This window comes from Ambystoma mexicanum, chromosome 2q (assembly GCF_040938575.1).
Source record: "Ambystoma mexicanum isolate Mex_15411 chromosome 2q, UKY_AmexF1_1, whole genome shotgun sequence".
NCBI classification, from domain to species: Eukaryota; Metazoa; Chordata; class Amphibia; order Caudata; family Ambystomatidae; genus Ambystoma; species Ambystoma mexicanum.
This window is the reverse complement of record NC_090924.1, coordinates 1,218,963,475-1,218,979,097: the sequence shown is the minus strand read 5'-3', so window position 1 is coordinate 1,218,979,097 and position 15,623 is coordinate 1,218,963,475.

The window sequence follows — 15,623 nt, the reverse complement described above, 5'->3', positions numbered from 1 at the left end:
GGCATTTATGAAAAAAGGTGCACATTCGCCACAGAACTCAAGCAGCCAGTGATACCAAACCTAATTCAAACCGTAGGATTGGCCTAGGAGTACAACTTGGGCTTCCAGAAACAGGCCTCAATGATGTTCCACATTTTATATGTATTGTACAGCATAGATTCTGTTCCATAGATCAAAGTCGAAATAATTTTTTGTTCGTAAAAAAAGTAGTATATGTTTATACGTATATTTACCATGTGTGAAAACCAGAATCTTTGCTTGTGAAATCAAAGTTAACAATTTAGACTGCATAGTAGCGAGAAATAACTTACTACAGTATCCTGGATTGACACACCCAAATATTTATACTCTGATGTTATCATCATACGCTCATTCTGAAGGGTCCAAGTGCAGTTACTTATACAAGTTATTCTTGAGTTCTTACATACAAGTATTTGTGATTTTTCTATGTTAACTGCCAGTTTGTTTGTTTCAACGTATGAGGACAAGGCGAACAGAAGATTTTGTAGGCCCTTAGGGGTCTGAGACATAAGAACAAAGTCATCAGCGTACAGCAACCAGGCTATACGCTGATTGCCCAGCTCTGGAGCATCAGAGACAGTTTTAAGGAAGGATTCTCAAATATCCATGATGAAAAAATGAAATAAGATCCATGCCAAAATACGCCCTTGTTTTAAGCCGAAAAAGGTATTGAATCATGTTGACAGTAGCCCTTCTTGTGTCAACCGCACCTGTAGGGTAGTGTCAGTGTGTAGAAGTTTTATGAGCGCTAAATGAGAAGGTGGACATCCAAATGATTTCAGTTTTTGAATAGCAAAGCTCTATCGATGGAATCAAAAGCCTTTTGAAAGTCAATAAAGGCAAAATACAAGGATTGTTTGCGGATGGCATATTTTGACTTTAACATATTTATAGCTATCATGTTAGGTGCAGTACCTAACCCACTGACAAAGCCTGACTGGAAGGGGTCCCTTTCAAAGTTTTTACTTGACCAGTCATTCAAGTCTCTTAGTATGATGCGACAAAAGATTTTACCAGTTGCATCAAGCAAGGATATTGGTCTATAACTGGCGGGATCAGCTGGATCACCCTTTTTTGTGACTGGGGTGATAATTGAGTGTTTCCAAGAAGTTGGACATTTTTGAGAGGAAAGTATGTTGTTAAACATGTTGAACAATATGTCTGCCCAAATTTCTGGAAATTGTTTTAGAATTAGGTTCGGCAAGCCATCGGGACCATGTGCTCGTGATTGACTGGCTTTATGTATCTAATACGAAATTTCTTCTTGATCGAATTTCAGATGGAAGGCATTAGACTCCTTAATTACCGGAGCATTCGTAGTTGGGTCAACAGAGGAATATAAGTTTGTATAATATTTAACCCAAGCATCTTCATTTACATTGTTGGTTTGGATAGCTACCTGGTGCCCAGCTGTTGCCTGATTGATAATTATCCTGGACTGGGCAGAGTTTTTACTAGACAATATTTTCACCATGTTATTGCCATCGTTTTGATAGAGTACCGATTTCATTCCCCTTAACCAATTCATATATTGCGTTCTGATACGAGTTAAGGCCACTATTCTCTTATCACGTGGTAACTTCAAGGCTTCTCTTTTTTCCCGTCTAATTTGAGTTTTCATTGTCTTTATTTCAATGATTGAAAGTATGCAAGTGTGGCATTTGTTCTGTCTTTTGCCTGACCAAATTTGGCTGAAACATTTGCATTCATTCAGAATATATCACATCAGATTGCGATTTCTCGTTCATCTGAAGCTCATAGTGATCTCTAAATGCTTTTAAGGATGTCTCATTCCAAATCAATCTATTTCGAGCTGTGTTTACAATAAGTGTGCCTTGGATATATAATTTTTTTCTTTCTTTCAACATGTATTCAGGCTTCCAAGTTGCATTCAGAATATTATGATCACTCGCATCAGAATGCGATACTTGAAATGATTGTATTCGATTCAAGAAAGCTACATTCAAGTAGGTGTAATCAATAATGCCATAACTGTGATGTCTGTGCTATGTGGGCTTCGGAGGTATGTCCGACGACAAAGATCCGTTTAGCATGAAGAGATTTCGATTCTCGATAAATTTAGAACATTTTAGTAAACTCATTTTTTCTATTTGTCTATTCAAATCTAGACAATGTAGATTCAGATCACAAGCTATAATTATATAGTTAATTTTAGTCTCTTGTATTATCAAATCTAATGCCACATTCATACATTCCATGAACTTGTCATTGGATATTCCTAGCGGATTCCATTATACATTGATGAGTGCATAGTGATCTTATTTCTAAGATCATGTGCACATACGGATTTGATCATTTGCACATATGGATTTGGGCAAAACCACATTTCAGATTTGGTAAATGAACTTTGTTTGATAGCAATTAATAAGCCCGAGGCTGGCCGCCCAGTGTTGCCCCTTATTGCAGGATTCAAGTATATATCATAGTTATTCCATGACAGAATTGTCATTAACCATGTTTCTTTTAATAATACAATATCATGGCTCTGCAAGTTAGAGGCGTTATTATTTATTATATGCTTAAAGCCTCTTGTATTCCAACTGGCCAAGGTTAATACAGTTTGTTCTCGTGGAGATAGCTAGCAATGTGTGCCTTGCTGATTGCAGTTGCAAGCCTGCCTGAATGTCACTTGCTTTTGCATTGATTGGTTTGCTACAGATTGATTAACTGTATTGGATAAACTGCTATCTGACAATCGTGGCCCAGGTAGAATCACAAACCCCAAATCATAAAGCTTTGATTTCACCCATGCACCCTTTTTGAAAATCGGTACAATTATTGCAAGCATCAACGAGAGAACTATTCTATGTTCATTTACTATGTTTTTGAATAGAATGGCACAGAAGTCCGCCCATTCGCTCGGGTCCTTTTTCAGCAGCAAGTTTGTCAGTCCATCGGGTCCCGGTGCACACAATGTGCTGATTTGCTTGATGTTGTCAAAGATATCCTCTCTAAAGATGGAGATCCACGTCAAGGTTATGTTTAAGCATTACTCTGCAATTTAAGGATAATTTTAATATTTTTTCCAATCTAGCTGTGTTGGAGATTGAATTTTCAAAATGATTTAGTCTCGTTGTGGCTTGTTCACACATGGGTAGTGTCATACCATGTATGTCTAGTTTGTCTGTGGCGCTAATTTCAATTATTGGTTGCATTTATTTTTTTAACATTGTTTCATTGAATTTGAAATAGCTTGCAAGAGTTGGCATTAAGGCCATACAATTGACATTTTTGTGGGCTAATTGTTCCATAACATCCGTAGCACATGCATTATGGCCATAAAGTGCATGAATGTGCCAGGTTTTCAATACTGAAGACATGAAGTTGTTCACTTGACCTGTTTTTGTAACCGGTCTAGGGAAACCAAAGCGGAATTTGGTGTAGTATTTCCCTTTGTTTTTGTATTTGCTACGACAATATTTGCCACATTTGTGTCTTTGAAATTGTAAAATTTGTGCTTGAAGATCACTATTTGTTGCTTCTGATGGAATTCGACAAGTGACATATTTTTCAATAAACTGTAAAACAGTGGCGTCACTGTCTTGACCAAATTTAGGAGCATCTTTAATCCATAAATGCATGTCGATATGTGGTACTCCTCTGGCTTGGTATTCTTTTCTCCAAAATAAGTGTTGCACTTCTCCAAGGGGAGGAGCAGTTTCATTACAAATAAAGTGTAGCATAGCAATGAAGCAATCGTGAAAATATCTTGAAACATTAACAGGATCTAGATAACAAAGTTCTCCAGGTGTTGGTATATCTATGTTTGTTTTTATTTTGTTTGATATGCATAGGAAATCATGTAAATCTTCCCATGCATATTCTGCACAACTTAATGTAACAAATCAAGTGGGTGGGCCAAGGTTTCTTATCATACAACGTACATCTCTGTGACGTTGAAACCAGTATTCTTTAGTACCATGCATATTTGCTAATAGATTTGTAATATTTGATTGTAAAACCTCATCTTTTTGTTGCACTTTTTGTAATAATTGTGTAGCTGACATATTTTGAAAGTGAGATCCTGATTTTAATGAGTGTGCAACTCTGTAACATAAAGTTGCTAGTTCACTTTCAAAGAGTAGGTGGAATATGTATTCCACATTTTGTCTAAATCTGGGATCTTCAGAATACATCCCTAATGAGCAATATTCTGATGCTTTTATTTGAATAGGTCTATCATCGTACCTTCCTCCTTTGCCAGTAGGAAAAAGTAGAGGAAAAGCACGTGCTTCGATACTTTTTTCACATATGCTGATTGGTGATCCTTTTGTTTGACGCATTTGGTACGTTTCTAGTGCATCTTCTACAGTGTCATTAGACTGCAAAGGGTGAATTGTATAATGTTCTAAAGTTGGATATTGTAGCAGGATCTACGAGCTCAAATTGACCAGCTTCTTGTGTCTCTTGAATTATTTAAGTGGTATCCTTCAATTTTTCTTCAATATTAATTTCTTTGTAGTATTCATTATTGTCTTTTAGATATTGCAAAGCTTGTCTAACTTTATGTAAATCTACCAAATGGTGCCAATTTTTTTCGTCTTTTGTAGGTACACCATTTACTAGGATAATTAAAGATTGCTCCATTGGACGTTGCACTCCTAGAGTATGCACATTTTCTTTTAGATCTAATGATAAATACATTACTTTTCCACGAATACCTTTCACTAATTCAGAGGGAGGTAATTTTTCTGTTTTTGGTTGAAGGCTTGAAAGGGGTGCACTGTTTGAATTATGATGCTCTCATATAAATTGAGTTGTTGTAGGGGGTTTGGTAGTGGAAATAATTCCAAATTATTTGTGATAGCACGTGAAGGAGTTTGGTTGTTGTCAAGTTTTGTAGTGCAGTAACTACAAAGTATTAAGCAGTCAGTTATTTCGTATTTGTTTTCTGCTATAAGGTCGAGAGCTAATTCAAACCATTTAGAATCTTCATTGTCTTCTATTTTATATGTTAGGTCTACAGTTGTTGTGTTACTTTTATAGAAAGTTCTACGGGAACATACACACACGTGGTTTGGTACTTCAGCAGATGTACTTTTAAATTTCAGTATTTCTTTTTTTGTATGTGTGTAGTAGAAGGTTGCCATGCATATAATTTTTGCTAATTTGCTTTAAAGCTATTTCATTCTGTAAGTGGCTTTCACTTGCAAAATATTTTTTCTGGATATAGTTGATTTCTTCAAGTAGGTCTTTTGCTGTACCATGTAGAAGAATGTTATTTAAATTGGCCAGTGCTAAAGCAGGACTTTTAGCATAGTACAGTTTATAGACTAGATTTCTTATAGTTGAATGATGTGTTGATATCATTTTGATATAATGGAAGGTGGTTTTGCAAGTAGGTCCTGAAATGCAGGCCAATGAATGTCCTTGTAGTCCTGTGTACTTGCGCACTGGACAGGTATCCATATTTTGCAGTAGTTTAATTTTCATTTTGTCTTTCCCTTTCATATATTGATTGAGGAATTGGCTTAAAGACTTGACATATTCTTTGGGAATTTTACACATTGACGTGCATGGCCATTTGTATACTAGACGTTCTGATTCAGTTGAATGGAGAGGTAATTCTAAGTTTTCTGGGGATATTTTTGTAAGCAGTATTTCTTGTTCCATTATGGTATTATTAACTTTTTCATAACCTCGTCCACTGCTATGTATGGCAATTGTATTTGTTTGCTTTTGTTTGTATGCTTCTTCAATAAAGTATGGTTCTGTGCTCATAGTGTGACTCCATTCACCTCCACAGATACTTAAGAAGTTATTTCTGTTGACATTTTGTTTATTGAGAAGTCTTTTTTGTAATTTAGTCATTAGTTTTGTTAGTGGTTTCATTTTGTTTAACACTAAAATAAATAACTTGCTTTTTAGAAGGATTGCACTGTCTATCAACGCTTCTAAGATTAATTTCCTACAATAGGTTTTAAGGGTTAAGTTTGATTTCTCTCCTGTTTTTATAAGACTCATTTTTGTGATGGAACATTTTTGCTAAAATACTTTTTTTGGTATGCTTAGTTTGCACTATAACACGATTTATAGGAGCAGTTTTATCTGTAGTGGTAGCTGATTTTTTGTTAATTGTTTTGTGGTTTGTTTTACATTTTGATAGAAAGGAGGCAAAGTTTCTGTACTTGAAGCTTGCTTTGTTTCGCTAAATGACTGTATTAGCTGTTTTGTTTTAACTTTTTTTACAAATTCTGCTAGAGATGGATGTTGTTTTGGACACTTCTATTTTCATTTGCTCTGTTTCTGCGTTGCTTTCTACGGACTTCATTTTTGGTAGGCATGCTTTAGGGTCTGTTGAAAAAAAATAAAGAAGGTATGGGTTGGGGTGTTCTTAATGTATGTGTGCTGTTTGCATGAGTGTGTGAGTAAGATAATAAAGATGTATGTAATGGTGTGTGATTGTGCATTGGTCAACTAGAACTAGTTGGAATGGCTATTCTTGTGCTACTAAACTGGGGTTCAGATGATAGTAGAAACTAAGCTGGTGGTGTGGAGGAGTAGAAATAGTAAATCTAATAGTATATAATTAAAACAGTTGTTTGTTCTATAATATCAAAATACTAGGGGTTGGCTTGGGTTATTTGTGTGTCGAAAACTAAGAAATTGTGCGTCATTCTGCCTGTAAATCTCTGTTTAAGAAATGGGGATTTGTAGACAGAATGGTGCACAATCTTTATTTTTAGACACAGAAATAGCATGAATTAACCTTACATAATAGTACACATAATATGGTGTTATTCAACTTAATTTTTTTCTGAAGCGAGCAGATTTCTTCTTAGTTGTTCTTTGTACTTCAAATGCAGCTGCTTCTTTTCAGGAGAATGGTCTTCACTGCAATTGTAAAGGAAACAAATAAGGAATTTTGTTTGTATATAGCATTGTTTTTAATTTAGATATTGATTTTTTTAATTGACTTTGATCCTCAGCGCCTTCCTCAAAATCATGAAAACTATCTTATTCACAGAAGATGCGTTGCACTAGTTGAATACATATCATATGTTCTTAATGCATAAACTGTATTGTAATGACTGACTGTACCAACCAAAATATAATTTGTATGCCTTGTGGAAATCATAATGTACCACTGAATACCACTATTTCTGTAACTAAGCTCTTGTAAGTAACAGCGCCTCAATGCCATGGGCTGCTTGCGCAGTATATAAATATAAGTAAATAAATGTTTTTATTTTTGTACAAGTATTGTTGTTTGATTTTTGAACATACTGTGTGCATGCAATTTTGTTTGAGTACATTAACTCTTCATATTGTACTTTAAAAATGTTAGTTCAACATGCTTTGAAAATGTTTGTATAAAAAGAAATTAAATAGCAGATAGGTTTGGAAATGACAGTTGATTTTAGGAGATGAAAAAATGACAGTAAATTCATTTTATAGATTATACAAGCTAAAAGTCAGTTAATCTGTTCATATGAATCTATAAAAATTGTACATGTACTACATAGAAAATATGCATACCTGTAGTTTATGTTCATGCATATGGATATGCATGCAGCTGCAAGTAGAAATCTTGGAGAGTTGTACAGTATTTCTGGTAGAAGGTGCTTTCCAATGATATGACACTTGTACTCAGTGTCATGATGCCTACCCTCGGAGCACCAGGCCAGGCCCAGCACCCCCGGGAGCAGGCATCACACCCCCGGGTAAAAGCCCAGCGGCCCTTTATAGGTGCTCTTTGGACTCTGTCCTGGCGCCGTTGGCGCCAGGCTCGTGTTGGACATCAGGCTCATAAGGGGAAGTGTTTGGTGCACTTACCTGAAGCAGACCATTCTGCACACTCACCTGATGCAGACCATGCTGCATGAAGAACCAAGCCAAATGAGGCTTAGGAGGGACTATTTTTCTGAAGGAACTATTTTGTTACTTGGGTGGGGCTGTGGAAGAATACTCACCTGGAACTTCTTCCAAAGCTATTTAAGCCACGCCCGGACAGCCACACATGCTTCGCGTTGTTCTGCATCCCAGAAGCTGAACGCTCACGGTGTCTGCTCCTGCACCTGGACTCCAGCCACGCCCGCCTCGAACCCGGAACACCTGTAAGGGAATAAGAGAAGAGAAAGGTGAAAACCAAGAACTTATTCAACCTTCTTACCTGCATCCGGAATCTTCACGCCAGCATTCCTGAAGGAAGACTTCCATTTCAAAGCACCGTGTTGCTCGTTGCAGCGCCGCGCTTCACTCACCTGTTCCCAAGACGCCGCCCGGCTCCATCGCGGCTCTCAGCACCGGTCGCCACATCTCTGCACCTAGGGGAGAGAAGAAGAGACAATAGGTGAGCAAGGGAACACAAGAGGAAAGCTGAATTTTCAGCCATATTACTTACCGGCTTTTCTTGGTGAACCATTCCACATCTTGGGTCGGCGCCGCATCTTTGGCAGGTACCGCACCCTGGCCCATATGGGGAAAGGACATTTTCAGCCATATTACTTACCGGCTTTTCTTGGTGAACCATTCCACATCTCGGGTCGGCGCTGCATCTTTGGCAGGTACCACACCCCGGCCCCTATGGGGAAAGGACAAAAGACATTACTGGGGAATTATAAAGACATTTAGAGGGGTCGCCCTCATCACTAACTCACCTGATTTTACCACTGGCAATTTAACCCCTCAACGCATCGCCTGTGTTCTGCACCTGAAATAAAGGACAGAAAAGACAACATAAAAGGAGGCTCACACTTGAACTTTTGCATCTTCATACTTACGGCGTATCGCTCAGAAAAGTCAAGTGGATTTGCCAGCGCCATTCTGAAAACCAGTGAAGTAACTGGACGAACGCGCGCCCCTGCACCAGAAGCAGGATGGAGAGTTCATCCTTCCAAACCATAAGGTGAGCTTAAACCGGGGGTTTTGGAGGAATCAGAGAAGAATGAAGGGGGGAAGGCAGGAGCAAGCACACTATTCAGCAGACAGTTAATCCCCTTTCTCATCTGCAGAAGGATATTCCTATGGGCCCAACAAGCAAGATTTGGGGGTCCTGTTCAATCGGTGGTCTGAATTCTGTGCATCACGCTTGAAGAGGCCACAGCAACCCATACCAGACCAGCGCCTCCGTGGGAGCCAGGTGAGCGTTACACTCAGAGAGATTAACAGTACATTTAAAGTGCTGATCTATGATGATGCAGTTAGATGTAGAGGTCTTGGAGGTGACTGGTGGATGTTCATGTGATTTCTTAGCTATATCCAATGAGGGAATGGCACAGAAAGTGAAAAGGAAATGGTAGAAGGACTGTTCATGTTACGATATGTCCGCGGACATGGCTGTAGTCTGCAGACATCAGGTGTTACATCCGGGGCTTTTTGGGTTGGGAAGCCATGCAAATGAGAATGAGCAGAGAAAGGGATTGGTCAGGAAAGTTTAGTGGGTGTGTTGTGCCAGGAGAGAGTTTTTCAGATACTCTTTTTGCTGAGAGAAGAACAGATAGCTATGGCTGTGTGTTTCAAAAAACAGATTGTTTGGATTTTGGGAGACTCGTGAGTACATTGGTTGAAGCTGCATGCAGAAAGCTGTGGAGTAGCTGTAGATCTTGGATTCCCACATGTGGAAGTGCACTGGAATGGAGTACATGGAATCAAGTGGTTGGACTTGGTACCTCTCTGTGCTACTTTGGAGACAGAGCAACATCCAGACATAATTGAAATTCATTGTGGAGGGAACAGTTTAGGACATGTGTCTGGAATTTCTTTGCAATTTGCAATGAAAGAAGGACTTGGGAAGGTCATGGACATGTTTCCAAATTCTCAAGTAATTTTTTCACGGATTGCGCAGAGACAAATGTGGATTTGGTCCACAAATGAAGAAAGCAAGGCACAATGTCAATAAGGCTGTTTGTGCCTTTCTAAGAGATTTTGGCATGTCCTCTTTTCACAATGAAATTATTATGTTTCGTAGTACATACATTTTTCGCAGAGATGGAGTCCATCTTACTTATGCTGGCTATCAGATTTTTTTGAGAAATGTACAAAATGCATTGCGACCTTTTTTGGAATTACAGCATCCATTTTATAGTAGTTGTTGAGCATTTCAAATTTTTCAAACACAAATAACACCACCAAAAGGCTCTTTTCAGAGCCACCACTTCCTCCCAGATAAATCTGCAATGCTTATGATAGGGTAGCACCCCAAAATTTTAGATGTCCGCGGACTTCTAAAAAATACACAGGGTCCTGCTTCATTTATTTTCACTTCTATTTTTTAACTCTAAAAGGCGGCTCTGAAAAGAGCAATTTTTTTATTTTTGTTGTTTGAAATTTTTTTGGGTTTTTTATACAAGACACACTAGGAGAGGAGGGGACAGGAGGGTAAGGGGGGACACCAACCATGGGGATAAGAAAGGGTGAGCAGAGAGAGGAAGATGTAGAGTGGGTTTCACTTGGGTAGTGAGCAGACCTTTTCGTGCTCTGAAACGATAGCCTCAAAAGCACTACAAAGTCTCTCCCCCCTGCACAGTACTGCGTCGCAGTACATACACACAACTGTGACCCTCGAAAGGTAAGGGTCATCAGCATTGTGAATGGCCTGTGAGGCAGCTTGAGGAATACGCTGTCCCACAGGAGTGTTCCTTGTGGTGACAGGTTCAGAAATAGAGGATGAAGTAGAGGAAGTCAACCTGCTATGCTCCTCGCAAGGTACAACTTTGCGAACGGCCCCCGAATGGAATGACTTTAGGTGTCGCTTCATGGTAGTTGTCCCAAAGCTGTAAGTACCATTCCTCCCGTGACTGAGTACTATTTTGCACTCATTGCAGGTGACTTGGTTCGCACACGCCTTAGGACCATTACCATGAATGGTAAATAACCGCCACACCCAAGACTCACGCCGAGTGCTGGTAGTAGGGACTTCCACTACCTCATTCTGATCATCCTCTTCTTCCTCCTGTGCATCCTCACTCCTGTTCCCCTCTTCAGGCCCTTGGGGAGGTGGTGGTGGTGGAGGGGCTGGGGGTGGTGCTGAGGCAGATACAGCACCAGGTGGCAGTAGTGGAGCCACGGATGCCATCAAGGTTGCGATGGAAATCTGCAAATTGGCAGTAAAATTTGCTGTGCTCTGTGGATAGCCAGAAACACAATGAGAATGAGCTCTAGGGTGTGCTTGTGCGCGGTTCACAGACATGCACGCTGTCCGTGGACAGATCGAACAGAAAAAAGGGTTCAGAAAGTCACAAAAAGTATGTAGAAACTCAGGATTACTATGTGGGACTTGTTCTTTGGTGAGTTTTTGTTGCAAAATATTGTAGATTACTTGAAAATGTAGTTTAAAATTGTTCGGGGACACAAACAGTGTTCGCAATCAGAACATACGCTGATCGTGGGCGTGGTCACATGATAGCTTTGCGAACATGTCCGCGAAGGGAGCGGGTGTCCGCAGGACACCAAATGCACTGAAGCTATTTTGCGCTTGCGCGTTGGTGTTCTACGGGCACTGTTCGGTCCTGGAGTGATTAAAAGTGCGTCACAAGTGAAGCGAACAGTTAGGGACAGGCGTTTGTTCTTAGAACAGTTTCAACTTGTCTGCGAACAATACAGACAGGCATAGCGTCCTCAGGACACCGCCATTTTGTTTCTTTACGAACATTTTAAGACACAGCCTGTGTTCTTAGAACAATTTCAACTTGCTTGCGAACAATACGGACAGGCATAGCGTCCTCAGGACACCCCCATTTTGTTTATTTACGAACATCCCAGGACACATAATATGTTCTTAGAACACTTTCATCTTTTCAGTGAACAATACGGACAGCGTCGTCAGGACACCCACATTTTGTCCATTGATGAACATTTCAGGACACCGCGTGTGTTCTTAGAACAGTTTCAACTTGCCTGCGAACAATATGGACAGGAAGAGAGTCCTCAGGACACTCCCATTTTGTTTTTTTACAAACATTTTAGGACGCAGCCTGTGTTCTTAGAACAGTTTCAACTTGACTGCGAACAATACGGACATGCATAGCGTCTTCAGTACACCCCCATTTTGTTTATTTACGAACATCCCACAACACATAATATGTTCTAAGATCACTTTCATCTTGCCAGCGAACAATATGGACAGCGTCGTCAGGACACCCACATTTCATCCATTGACGAACATTTCAGGACACCGTGTGTGTTCTTAGAACAGTTTCAACTTGCCTGCGAACAATACGGACAGGCAGAGAGTCCTAAGAACACTCCCATTTTGTTTCTTTACGAACATTTTAGGACACAGCATGTGTTCTTAGAACAATTTCAACTTGCTTGTGAACAATACGGACAGGCATAGCATCCTCAGGACACCCCCATTTTGTTTATTTACGAACATCCCAGGACACATAATATGTTCTTAGAACACGTTCATCTTGCCATCAAACAATACGGACAGCGTCGTCAGGACAACCACATTTCGTCCATTGACAAACATTTCAGGACACCGTGTGTGTTCTTAGAACAGTTTCAACTTGCCTGCAAACAATACGGACAGGCAGAGAGTCCTAAGGACACTCCAATTTTGTTTCTTTATGAACATTTTAGGACACAGCATGTGTTCTTAGAACAATTTCAACTTGCTTGTGAACAATACGGACAGGCATAGTGTCCTCAGGACACCCCCATTTTGTTTATTTACGAACATCCCAGGACACATAATATGTTCTTAGAACACGTTCATCTTGCCATCGAACAATACGGACAGCGTTGTCAGGACAACCACATTTCGTCCATTGACAAACATTTCAGCACACCGTGTGTGTTCTTAGAGCAGTTTCAACTTGCCTGCAAACAATACGGACAGGCAGAGAGTCCTAAGGACACTCCAATTTTGTTTCTTTATGAACATTTTAGGACACAGCATGTGTTCTTAGAACAATTTCAACTTGCTTGTGAACAATACGGACAGGCATAGCGTCCTCCGGACACCCCCATTTTGTTTATTTACGAACATCCCAGGACACATAATATGTTCTTAGAACACGTTCATCTTGCCATAGAACAATACGGACAGCGTCGTCAGGACAACCACATTTCGTCCATTGACAAACATTTCAGGACACCGCGTGTGTTCTTAGAACAGTTTCAACTTGCCGCAAACAATACGGACAGGCAGCGTGTCCTAAAGACACTCCCATTTTGTTTCTTTATGAATATTTTAGGACGCAGCCCGTGTTCTTAGAACAGTTTCAACTTGCCTGCGAACAATACGGACAGGCATAGCATCCTCAGGACACCCCCATTTTGTTTATTTACGAACATCCCAGGACACATGATGTGTTCTAAGAACACTTTCATCTTGCCAGTGAACAATACGGACAGTGTCCTCATGACACCCCCATTTCGTCCATTGACGAACATTTCAGGACACAGCTTGTGTTCTTAGAACAGTTTCAACCTGCCTGCAAACAATACGGACAGGCATAGCGTCCTCAAGACACCGCCATTTTGTTTCCTTACGAACATTTCAGGACACCGCGTGTGTTCTTAGAACAGTTTGAACTTGCTAGCGAACAGTACGGACAGATATAGTGTTCTTAGGACACCTCCATTTTCGTTTCTTCACAGACATTCCAGACACCCGCGCTGTCCGCGGACACCTGAATTTCTTTAAAAAAAAAAAAAAAAAAGAAATGAATCAGGACACAAAATAATAATTTTACTTTATTTTACATGTATGTTAAATTTATGACAGAGAAGGTGAGGCAGAAACTGAAACAAAAACAGGAGAATTAGAGGTTTCAAAAGGATTTATATGAGGTGAAGAAGTGATGGAAGTTTCATCAAACCGTTTGGGTACATCGAGAGTGTTTGGGGATAATTGACTGGGATATGGTGAGGGGGGACAAGTACATGTGGGACAATGGTATGTAGTTGTTTGTTTGAAGTGATCCTCCACAAAGTTTTTCAAATTATTAAAATGTGCCAAGAGTAGGTCCATTTTTTTTCTATGTGCTGAAGAATCTTATCCAATACAGCTTTTTCATTAGTATTTTCAATTTTTGTATGGTCTGTACAAAACAATAGATATATGTTAAATGTATATAAAATAATATTAATTAATTGGTTTATATAGTAAAGTGTCTACCATTAGATTCACTATCTTCTGACATTACCTCACGTGGGAAATGCTCCTCTAGCCACTTCAGAGTACTAAACATTTCTGTGAGAAAAAAAACATAATATCATTATTTTTTGTATCTAATAGAGAAACTTTAGAAATATATGAGTAAAATGCAGTACACTTACTAACTTCTGGTAAGGTGTGTTCTGAGTGGTCTGTAGATCTCCTGTTGCTCTTAGTTGTGGAGTTTCTGTGAGGTAATCATGCTGGAAGCCTATCTTTCTTTTTTTTTTAGAACTTATTGTATTTAAATGAATGGTTAGTGTGTTATATATATGGGTTACACTTCTTATTTATTCCTACATATAATGTGTATGTGTGCTGGTTATTTGTAAATTTGTAAAATGTTCATATGTTATGATATAACAATTAAACATACCCCCAGACTGTTTGGGTAGTGGTACTGTTGTCCGAAGATGTCCACGGACAATAAGAGGTCGATTCATGGAATTAATGTGCGCCGCGCAAGTGTGCGAAAGCGCGCGGATCACAGCGCAAGTGCGAAAATCACAGCGCAAGCATGCAAAAGCCGTGCACATCGATTCATGGAAGTCTGTGCGCGTGTAAATCCTGGGATGTGCGCTAAAATCATGTGTGGCACACGCGGGCGCACACGTCATCAAACGGCGTGCGCTACGTGCACAGCAAAAGCGCACATAGCGCGGCACACGCAACAAAAGTGGACGGAACACGGGGCGTAACACGTGGAATGGGGAACAACGCGTGAAAATGTGGGCATTACGGGGGAAGTACAGGAGGTAAATGCACGGAACGGCCACACGCGCGCCTACAACACGTATTCATGGAATCGAACAGGGGAAACGCGTGCGCCAAAAATGATGCGCTAATCCGGAAACACGTACGCCAGCAGGAAGCAGGCGTACGTGGCCCCGCGCAGCATAAAAGTGCACGCAAATAACAAACAAGCTCAGACGCTGCGATGAATAAACAATTCCTCGCAGCAGTGGTCGTGGGACACCGCAGGAGGAGGATAGCCAGGCCCAGAATTTTTACACCGAGGACCAGCCTTTTTGGGATGTATGGGAGGTACAGGTTCCCACCACACATAATACTCGACCTGGTGAGTGAGTGGGAGGATGACCTCACATCACCCACCCTGTGCTCCCAAGCACTGAGCCCCTTGGAAAAGGTGCTCAATGTACTGCACTTCTTGACCACTGGTTCATTTCAGTGGACAAGTGCCATAGTGGGAGGGGTGTCACAGGCCACGCAGTCACGCTGCCTACACCAGGTGTTGGCTATCATGACTGCACGCTCTTCAGTCCGCAGGCACATATACATACCCAGAACACCTGCAGAAAGGCAGGCTGCCGTCCAGGACATTTACGGGGTGGCACACTTCCCCAAAGTGCTAGATGCCATTGATTGCACCCATGTGGCTCTATGTTCTCCCAGGGCAACTGAGCACATCTATAGAAACCGTAAGCACTGGCATTCCGTCAATGTGCAGGTAGCA